This window comes from Alligator sinensis, unplaced genomic scaffold (genome assembly GCF_000455745.1).
Source record: "Alligator sinensis unplaced genomic scaffold, ASM45574v1 scaffold135_1, whole genome shotgun sequence".
Classification (NCBI taxonomy): domain Eukaryota; kingdom Metazoa; phylum Chordata; order Crocodylia; family Alligatoridae; genus Alligator; species Alligator sinensis.
In genome coordinates, this window is record NW_005842293.1 from 1,002,421 (window position 1) to 1,013,912 (window position 11,492).

The following is an 11,492-nucleotide window of genomic DNA, read 5'->3' on the forward strand; positions in this document are numbered from 1 at the left end:
GACTCATTTTCATTGTTACCTGATTTGATTCCAGACTCAGTGTAGGATACAACACGTTGGCTCTTTAAATACCAGCAGTGCCCCAGGGACCATCTCCTGCTGAGAATAGATAGAAAGCAGTAACACCACTCATGCCATGCACCTTTTTTCTTTCCCAGTACTTCTTATTTTATTTGTATGACAGTAGTACCTCAAGGCCTCAGGGGGCCATGGGCTGCAAAACTATATTGTGAGAAGAGACCCTGAGCTCCTCCAATCTTAGACAAGGCAGAAAGAGATTTGGTAGGGAAGCAAAGACAGACAGAGGTAGATACTTGTGCAAGATGACACAGCTGGTTAGTGGCAAAGTGAGGAGTAAAACCTACATCATTTGGGTTTGGGTCCACTAGGTCACTCTGGATTTTTGTTTCCAAGCAGCATGGGACACACAAGAGCTTGGACATCCTCACTTGGTCAGAATCTCTCTTTCTTTTTCATGCTGAATTTGTACACTGAGATGTTATGCTGAGCTACAACAGCAAATCAGTAAAGAAACTGGAACCTACAAATCGTTGTTGCAGGTTGTGCAACAAAAGAAGCTACGATGGTTTGGACACATGACAAGAAGGCCGGACACCTTTGCCAAAACTATAACACAGGGTGCAATGGAGGGCCAGGCGGCAGCTCCACTCACCCCACTTCTCCCCACTCACCCCACTGCTCCACTTCTCTTCACTCACCACAGCCCCTGCTGCAGCGGCCTCGAGAGTGGCAGCTGGGTTGTACTGTGTCCCAAACCCCCCAGGGCTCCACTTCCCCCGAATCCCCCAGCACAGTGCAGCCCAGAGGCTGCAAGGCAGAGGCATCCACCGCTCCTGGGACTGCAGCAGAGGCGGGTGACAGCCTGCAATGGGACAAGAGCAGGCTGGGGCTCTTCCTGGTTCTCGGTGGCGGTGCTGGGGTTGGGGGGAAACTACGGTAAATTTTGGGGTGGCAGCAGCCCCCCTCCTATTGCTGCGGCCCACCCTGAATGTTGGGAAGAGCCTGTTGCTGCTGCCGGCCCCAGTCTGTAGTGGTCACTGTCCCCAGCCTCCTTCTGTCCTGCTGCAAGCTGCCACCCACCCCTGCTGCAGCCCTGGGAATGGCGGATGCCGCCTACTAGCAGTGCTGGGCTGTGGTGCACTGGGGAGTTCAGGGCATGGTGCCCGGGGGGCAGCAGAGCCCCGGGGGTTCAGGGCACGGTGCAGCCCAGTGGCTGCAGGCAGCTGGCTTTGGCTGCTCCCGGGGCCGCTGCAGCAGGGACTGGGGGGAGTGGGACCCTGACCTCTCTCCTTACCCCTCCCCTCACAGACTTGTGAGTGGGACCCTTTCCTCTCTCCTTACCCCTCCCCTCACAGACTTACCTGCTTGGGGGAGTTTACCTTGCATATAATGAATTTCTGGTATATAAAGGGTCATCGCATCAGAGCGAATTCGCATAAATAGAACCCACATCAATCGAGGGAAACCTGTATAAGGACTTGACGGGGCTTCGACTGACAGAGTGCACAAAGCGGGCCAAACACCAGGCAGAGTGGAGGAGGGTTGTTACAGCATCTAAGGTGCCCCTGCAATTGCAGTGGCTTTGGGACTGACTTGACTACAATGGGGCCTGGGCAGAGTACACACTTACACCTCAAAATACGGGGTGAGGCTCACTGGGCAGCCTCTCATAGTGGCCTAACGTTATCAGTCTTTCCTGAGGGAGAAGACTTGTAAAACCTGCTCTATTCACAGCACCAAGTCTGAAGTGGGAATATATTTTTGCATTGTCACAGGGCTGGATCTTCAGTAAGCTAAAAGCAAAAGGAGTAGCCACATAACCCATTCCTCAGTACCACTGTTCTTTGCTATTAGCTTTCGCATTTAAAAATCATGCTTGTTTTAAAGGAGTAAAAGTTCTGTCTTTCCCTCAGCCTTTATATACGATAAGAAAATTAATCGTTGTGTAATGTTCATTCTGCTATCCATTAGCTGTTAATTAGATGTTGACTGAGTTTCTTCCTAATGCTAAATTGTTTTTTCCCCTTCTTTATAACATGAAGTACTTTTTTGAAAGACAAAAGACATGCCAACTGCAAACATGGCTAGTTCAATACAGCCTGTCAAGTTTAATGATTAAAGTGTCTACTCTGCTCAATGTTTTAAACAACCTGGTGACCAATTTGTGTCCTTAGAGGGTTTTAATTGCACAGAACCAAATCTTGCAATCTTTACTTAGGCAGGCCCCCCATTAGAGTCAAGGACCGAGTACTCTCCTTTAGATTTAAATAACACCATAAAGCATGCAAGTGCTTTCAATACAGAGGTAATTAAAACTCCACTACAGTGATTTAGCAGAATGGACTAAGTGTGCCTCAGCAACTAAATTATGACATTTGATGAAGAAAGGATGTAGCCAATGTACAATTGCAGCCATTCACTGTTTTCCTTTTAGGCTCGGTACAGAGATTCAAGAAGCCCAAGGCAGAATTGCTCTAAGTTATGTGATTTTCTGTAAGCGGCGTAGTTTAGATGGGTAGTGAACAGACCACACATTTGCTCTTTGGTGGGGGATTGGAGGAGGTCAAATCTTAGACTGGGTTCCACCATTTTTAAACCAGTCAATGTGTGCCAAAACTTCTGTTCTGTTATAGGTATAGACTGGTATACTGGTACAAGTGTAATGTCTGTACCTGAGCTTAGTGTCAGATGCTTCATAGAAACCTGCTCTTGGATCAGCAGCGCAGTCATCTGAAGTACGGAACTACTGAACAGATGCAGGGGAGTAGAATAGCTGATTAAGAATGAGTGAGGTATACACGTGGAAATCTGGACCTGTGACTTGGACTTTTGCTCCATGTTCAGTGTGTGCCACGTCTAGCCACTTAGTGCTCTAGCATATACTGTATTTTACTAAGAAACTATACACATCCATGGGAATAGAGATAGTGTACGACGCATGTTATTGTGTCAGGGGCACCTTGTCTGTGTTGTTGCTGGAAATTGGCTGTGCTGACAGGATACATTTGTTATAAGCATGTTGGGAAAATATGCTGTAGTACAGAGGCTACGTTCTGGTCTCAGTTACACTGATGTTACTGTGAAGTAAAGCAATAGTAAAGAAATCTGGTGAGGTATTTTTTAAAGATGAGGTCCTCAAATCTGGTTATCAGACCTTTACTTCATCTTTTAAATAAGTAGCCTAGTTTTCCAAAATGACTAGCACCTACCAGCTCCCACAGAAATCAGGTCATTTCTTTAGATGCTTGAATGTGAATGTAGGAAGCTCACGTTAGACATCCATTTAAAAAATCAAACAAACCCATCTTGGCATTCAGGTTTATACCAGTCACTGAGATCAGTATCCTGCCCCTGGACTGTAATCTATTTGTATCTTGTGTACGCAGCCCGAACCAAAGCTGACTTGACTGCTGTATTATATGACATGGTACGTGGACATGGAGATATTTGTAAAGTGTCAGAGAGATGACCCTTTTACAGCCAAATGTACTCGGTGCATGAGTTTTCGTGGAGTCATAGGCTGTATCCAGATGAGCACAGCTGTGTGGTACGTGGTGCTGCAGGCAAGTCTGTGGTGCCACATGCCATATATTCAGTTGTTCTCTGTGCTGCAAGGGAGCAGCCCGGAGGGGTTTTTTGACCCCTGGATATACAAGGGTGAAAAAACCCCATGGAAACTAAAAGGAGAGTGGCACACGTGGCAGCAGTGCGCACCACCCAAAGCCAGAACGTGGCCAGCCAGAGCCACTCTCTGCTGCCCGCCAGGCTCCGCATGACAGGATTGCCACTGCTGCAGCCCTGGGAGGCCTCCAGGACACCAGGTAATGCTGCTGACCCCAGCCTCCCTTATGCCACCTGGGGTAACTTGTCATGTACCAGAGCATGCGCGGCATTGGCGTTTCCTGGGGCAACTAGCGGCAGCATAAGATGCACTGACACTGGTTCTCCCCAGGGAACCAAATGTCCATGTATATCTGGACGTGACCATAGAGTTTAAAGTTACAAGAAACCATAAGATCAGATCATCAGTCTGACTTGTAGATCATTTTCCTTGGATTCTACTTACTTACCAACAAACTGTGCTCAGTAACTCATATCTGGCTCAAGCATATCTTTCAGAAAATCATCTGTCTTGATGCTAAGATACAAATTGATGGGAAATCTACCACTTTCCTTTGTAGGCTGGTTAACTGCCCTCTCTTAAAAACGTGCCTCATTTTCAATTGGAATTTGTCTTCCTTAGCTTCTAACCATGGGTTGTTGATGGCTTTATAAAGTGACTAAAATGTTCACAAATAACATTTCACCCAATCCTATTCACAAACAAATAAATCTGCCTCACTTGGTTAGTTCAGAGGCACAAAACCACAGGCAACCAGACAAAAAAACAACTGATTTAAACACACGATTTGCCAAACCCCTCTATCTGCCAACATGATACATTTTGTATTACCAGGAGAAATGCAGTCCAGATTGAAATGGGTCCAGTAGATTGCCACTATTTTTTGTATTATTTAGAAACCCAATTTCATAATGTGGGTGGGTGGCTGAAAGTAAATGATGCATCTTCTTTCCAAAAAAGTTCTTTTATATTTTAGAAGAGAGAAAGGATAGCCAGGATTGATCTTGGAAGAAAACTAAATTATCCTCACTTTAAAAGGAGCCAATTATAGAGGGTTGATCAAAAAGAAACATCACTATCAAAATGCAAAATGTGTTCTGAGTACAGTGTTAAAAAAATCACACTCCTTGTTACCTGGTAAACAGAAAATGTTTTAAGTGTTGCTGGCATTTGAGGGGACATCAGTGTAATCTTGGGTCAGTATTACTGTCTTTGTAGTGAAGAGGCTGTAAATTTCCACTGATTTTTTTTTTATTGCCAGATGCGACCCATCTGAAATATAAAATGTTTCAAATGTCAAGAAATGTCTTTTTCTTTATGCCTCAAGTATCAAATATTTGATTCCTTAAAGGGGTAGCACACTTTGCATATTATGCTGGGCCATATCCTGGATAGCTAATTAATACTTGGGATTTTGTTCTTTTCTTTGGTGAATTCATCAAATAATCATCTCAGACAATCTTTACAAAAGGGCATCAAATGCTCATATAGATTTCATAGACATTAGGGCTGGAAGGACCTCAGGAGATCATCGAATCCAGCCCTCTGCCCCAAGGGCAGGAAGTCAGCTGGTGTCAAAGGATCTCAGCAAGATAAGCGTCCAAATGCTTCTTAAAGGAGTCCAGAGTAGGTGCTTGCACCACCTCTGGAGGGAGCCTATTCCAGGCCTTGGGGGCTCGGACAGTAAAGAAGTTTTTCCTTATGTCCAGCTTAAAAGTCTTGGAGGAGTTTGTGACCATTGGACCTTGTCATCCCCTGGGGCTCTCTGGTGAACGGGTGTTCCCCCGGATCCTGATGCACAATCCTGATGTACTTATAGGCTGCCACCAGGTCCCCCCTGAGCCTGCGCTCTTCCAGGCTGAAGAGTCCCATAGCTCTCAGCCTCTCTTCATAAGGCCTGCTCTCTTGACCTCTAGTCATGCACGTGGCTCTCTTCTGGACTCTTTTAAGCTTCTCCACATCCTTCCTGAATTGTGGAGCTCAGAATTGGATGCAGTACTCCAGGTGCGGCCTCACCAAGGCCGAGTACAGCGGGAGGATGGCATCCTGAGATTTACTTGAGAAGCATCTATGGATGCAAGCCAGAGTTTGGTTTGCTTTACCAGCTGTGACATCACATTGCTGGCTCATATTCATCTTGTGGTCAATCATAACCCGCAAGTCTCTTTCGGCTGTGGTGCTAGTGAGTGTAGGTAGCACTGCCGAGACTATAAATGTGCTGGGGTTTTTTTTTCCCCAAGGTGGAGTACCTTGCATTTTTTGGTATTGAATGTCATCAGGTTTGTATCTGCCCACTTTTTGAGCCTATCCAAGTCAGCCTGGATCACCAGCCTATCCTCAGGTGTGGATGCTCTATCCCAAAGTTTGGTGTCATCAGATGTAACTTAGAAGATGTGCAGGGGACATGGGGATTCAGGCCAAAGATTTCAAACCTGCACAGGGAATTAGGTGCCTAAGTAAACATGGGGGGAGATTTTTCCAGAGTCCAAGGATTAGGGATCTTAAAGATAGGCACTTAAAGATGGGAGATAGGAGTCCATCGGCTTTTTCAGAAGCAGCCAGGGCCCTTAACTTGCATTGATTTGGGGAGTGAACTTATTCCACATATTAGGTGTTTAAGGAACACACTGAGTGTGTCTGCATTTTTGAGTGTGCCTCCATTACATCCCTAGTACCATTTGAACACACCCCACCTAAGTGCTCCTACTCACCCACTCTGCACTTGGAAATGAGATGGTGAAGCGGGGCATTGTCATTGGGGCATCATCACTGGCTGCTTTCAAGTATATGGTAGGCTGAGGTCTGGACAGTGGCAGTAGAAGATGTCCTTAGAGTGACTTTGCCAGGACTCTGCAAATGCAATACTGATAAAAGCCTTTGCTTTTAAGTGTGATGCCACACTTGAGTACTGAAAAACTGTTAATACATATACTTTTGTAACAAGGCTTTATTGTAGCCTTAAGACTAAGCCATACAAGATAGAGAGGAAGACGAGGAGGAGGAGGACCTACCCCGTACCCATTTTTGCATTAATTTTTCAGGAAGGTGAGCAGAGTACAATAAGATTGCTCTTACACACTTAACTAGTGCTTCAATGCTACTTAGATGGCTTATAGGTGAAATAGGATTGGTCTGTAGGTGTGTAGGCAGTTTTGAAAATTCCAGTAGGTGCCAGTCCGCATTGTAAGGCATCTAAACACATTTAAAAAGATAGCCTTTGTGACTCTACCCCATAATCCAGTTTCCAAAAGTGACAGCCATTAGGACTCTAAGACATCGGCTTTCAATGAGACTCAGGCGTTTTCAGTGCCCAAGTCATTTCTGAAAATGGGACTTAGGTGCCTAAGCCACTTAAACATTTTTTTAAAATGTTCCCCATGTTCTGATTTACAGATTTGCTGAATGTCAGCTCTCATGGATGTTAATGAGCTCAGCATCTCTTGCTCAGTACTTAGGAGTATATTACTTCCATTTCATGATGATTCCTGGAATAGTCAAACATTTACTGAGCAGACCCTTCTTTTTGAGAAACTTTTCCAGTTAGACTTTCTAAAAGAAATGGAATATTGTGAGTGCATACTAAATCCTAGGCATTTAGGTTTGGCTATGTAAGGTGCCAGTCTGAATCATGCCAGAGTTTATAGGGGAAAACACATGTAACTAAAACTAAGTTATAAAAAAATGATCCATCATCAGAGCTAGAAAGCCCAAGGGGGGCGCTGATACCGATCAATTTGAGTCTGTTAGGGGAAAACATAACATAGGGGTGGTTTTCTAATAGCCGATATTTTGCTTCCCAAAAGGATTGCATTTGCTTTTGCAGCTTGACTGTGTGATATTGATGTGGGAGTAAATCCTGGTGCCATTAAATTTAATCTCGCCCACTGTGTGAGTAACTTCCATAGTTTTCTGTATGTAGAAATTGTGTAGCACCTTATTCATTGCACTAGGGCACTTTTCTTTCTTTAAGAATGAAGCTATTGATCTTGTGCTTTTGAGTAGGCCATTTTTACAATCTAGCTTTAAGAACTTCTGATACCCAAGGTCTGAAATCCTCCACTACATTAACACCTTCAATTCTCTTAGATAAACTCATTGTACCTTTCAATTTTATCCTTCTGAGGAACCTCATAGCTGGTTCTAATGATCAGTCTGTCATTCTCTGTTGGAGAGAAACATGTTTGCATCAGTCTTTCACACATCCTAGCTTTCTTGATGTAACAACTCTTTCCTTGTACATTTGGAAGGAACAGTCTCCCTCTTTGCAATCTCTTTCTCGAGTTTTACATCAGTCAGGTTTTGACAGCTTCTGTCCAGGTCTCTCTCTCATATTTGACAAGGGCAAGTGGGTCATTTTGATGACAATTAAAAGACAAAAGTTTATTTGACACGTTGAATTATTCATTGAACACACACTCTTTTTCTTTCAATGAATGATTTTTCTGATTGCTTTTTCCACTACATCTAGTGGGTTTTTTTCAAGTCCTTTTTTGCGTTCTTCACTCCTTTTAAAATGTCTGGAGTCAGCTGCCCAAAAGATATGGACTGGACTCTCTTTGAACCTTGGTCTTCTGCCTGGAAATGTGAAGAAGCAGTTAAAGTGGATTTGATATGCTTTTGCCTGTTGATGCCACTTGGAAGTAACTTGTGATTACAGCTTTGATTGATTCACTTTCGTTACCATTCTCGAATTACTTGTTGAGGTAAATGACAAGGCTTTATTTTCCCAGGCTGCTTCACTTTTTTTACCAAATGCATTCAGCAAAAGTTGGTAATGGAAAAGCTTTTAACCTTCTGAGGCAGTGGGTGATCTTTGTCCATTTGTGTTAGCATAGTGACATGTCGCAGAACCTACTAATGTCACATGCTGCAGAAAAGTCCCGATGCCGGGTCTCTGCATCCCACCCTCAAGTTATTAGTGGATTTAATAGGAGGTCCAAGGTGACAGGCACAGAAGCAAGGATACATTTTTGCTTAAAAATTAAAGAAAATGGAATGGACCAATGTATCCCCCTATTCCCTAAGGTTGAGGTTCCTTACCCTCTGTGGGTTTGCAAAGTGACTGGGGCTGAAGTTGAAAGCTGCAGCAAACAATTGCATGGGACTGCTGAGATGCCCCAGCTGCCTGCTGTGGCTTTTATTTCCAAGGATGATGCTTTTATGATTAGATGCATGAGACCACTGCTGTGCTCCAGCTAATGGGAGAAACAGCACCCTTTGAAGTAAAAGCAGCAGGAAACAGTTGAGTGGCTTGTCCTTCACTTGACAGCTGGCTGCGAACCACCTGGATACAAATGATCCGGGTCCTACTGTATTCCATCATGATGTCATTTATAAATGCTATAGAGTGAATAGAAATGAGCAACCTAGAAACACCAGGGAATGCAGTCTGTGTGTCAGGAAAAAAACCCAGCACATTTTTAATACAGCGTGGCAATAGCATTGTGACTATTAAGAAGGTAATGGCTGCCAGGACTATGATAAAACGTGTTACAATCATTTTTCATAGTCATGAATGTTGGATCCTATTCCACATGTTAGGTATCTAACTGACATTTAGGTGTATAAGTGTCTTAGTGTAAGCCTATTATACCATGCTTAATTCCCTTAAAAACCATTAACACTAAGTATTCCTATTCCTCAGTGTTTTTTGAAAGTTTTTGGAGGTGTATTACAAAATAAGATACATTAATGGTTTCTCAGAAACATAAGCAGGCTGGAATAGGCTTGCACTTAGATGGTTAATAGGTGGTTAGATGGCTAGACATCTAATAGGTGGCATAGGATCTGGCCTGAAAAATACATTTTACTTATGTCTCCATTTTTAATATTTTAGTGTCAGAGATTTTAAGCCCAGAGGGACTGTTAAAATCATCTAGACTGACCTGTATAACATGGGCCATGATACCTCCCGAATTAATCCCTGCTTCAAGCCTGAAAGCTACAGTTGAACTACAACATCCATGTTAGAAAAACAGTTCTTCCTGACGATGCAGACTCTACCCAATCCTTGGCCAGCTTCTCCAAGGGCCAATAATGTAGCACCGCAGTCAATTCCTCCCAGCCTGAAATACGGGTCCTGGACTGAATAGAAGTTATCAAAATTTGGAAGGAAAGGATGAGGTCTGGAGATAAACTCAAGACTCTACGCCTTTAAACAAAGTGTTTGTTCTGATAAAACTGTTTAAAGTCACTTTCATCAGCTGCTAGGCACAGCTCCCAAGGGAAAGGATTTGCAAATACCATGGGCCTGTCATGTGTATGTGGTTGGTAAACAGGGCTGCAACCTTGAGGTCCAGTCTCCTTTTGGGACATGAAGAAAGCCAGGCCTGTCCCCTGAGTGAAGCTCCCAATACAGTCTGCAATGAGGTCTAAAACACAACTCATCCTACAACTGTGAAACCCCCATGCAGCCTATATACTTTTTCCTTAGATGTCTGACCTTACATTTGGCTGTATCAAAACACATATCAATCATTGCCTCTGGTTTACCAAGTGATCCAGATTCCTCCATATCAACAACCTGAGTTCTCTTCCAATCTTTGTGTTATCTGCAAACATTATCAGTAATGATTCTTTCTTTTACCCGGGGTTATTGGTAAAAAATTTAAATAACACAAAAGCAGTCCCTGTAGGATCCCAGTAGGAACATACAGGCATGGTGATAACTGTCCATTTATAATTCTATCTTGAAATCAGCTAGTTAGTTAGTTTAAATCCATTTCATGTGTGACACGATTGATTTTGTATTGTTTTGGTTTCTTAATAAAGTGCTGTGCAAAGTCTTTCAAAACTCTTAGTGTGTTAAATCAACATTATTTCCTTTATGAACCAAACTTACAGTTTCATTTAAAAATGACACCAAATTACTTTGACAAGATCTATTTTCCATAACACATGTTGACAGGAAGTAAGTACATCACTCTTTTTCTAATTCTTTACTAATTGAGTCCCATTATTAGTTAAGCCATTATTAAAATAAGCCATTATTTTGTCTGGGACTGATGTTCAGTTGACAGGTCTATAATTATCTAGGTTGTCCTGTTTGCCTTTTTTAAATATTGACCAAACATTAGCATTCTTTCAGTCTTCTGGACCTTTCCCGGTGGTCAAGATTTATGGGAAATCAGCATGAAAGAGATCCTTAGCTGGAATTTTAAAATCTCTTCTCTGTAAGATAACTAAGCAAACTCCACATCCTGACTACCGCCAACAGGAGACAGCACACGAGTAGACAGGTTCTTGTGGCAAAAGTTGTTCACTTGTTCATTTAAATCAAACCCCATGGATTTGCTTCCGACCTTTTTATTTACTTGCCATGGATATTTGCAATTACATTTTTTGCAAGAATGAACATAGACTTTCTTACAAACAGAATTTTGCTGGACTGTGGCTTGTTTTTAAATGAAATGAAGTTTTGTGCACATTTTTTTTTTTGCTATTCTTGCATAGATTTGTCTTTGTTCCATCCATTTGCATCACACCAAGACTATCTAGCAGACTATAAATACATTAGCAACAGTTTCTCTTTGAGGGGAAAAAGGTGTCAGAAAAGAAAGGTTTAGGTTAATGCTTCTTGGACAAATCCTAACGTCTTAAAAGGATAGCACTGTACTTAACAGTCTACAGAGAATCACACTCTCTCAAGAAGAAATGCTCCCTTAACCTCCTGGTGTGGAAAACAGCAACAATTCTCCAACAGTAACACAGTAGTTTAGAGATGAAAAAAATAATGTATGTATCCCTCTGAAGAAAGAAGAGAATCAGACCAAAGGAAATATCTGGGGCTAACTGACACTTTCTATTTACTGCACTATTGCATTAGAAATACAATACAATTGTTTTCCCT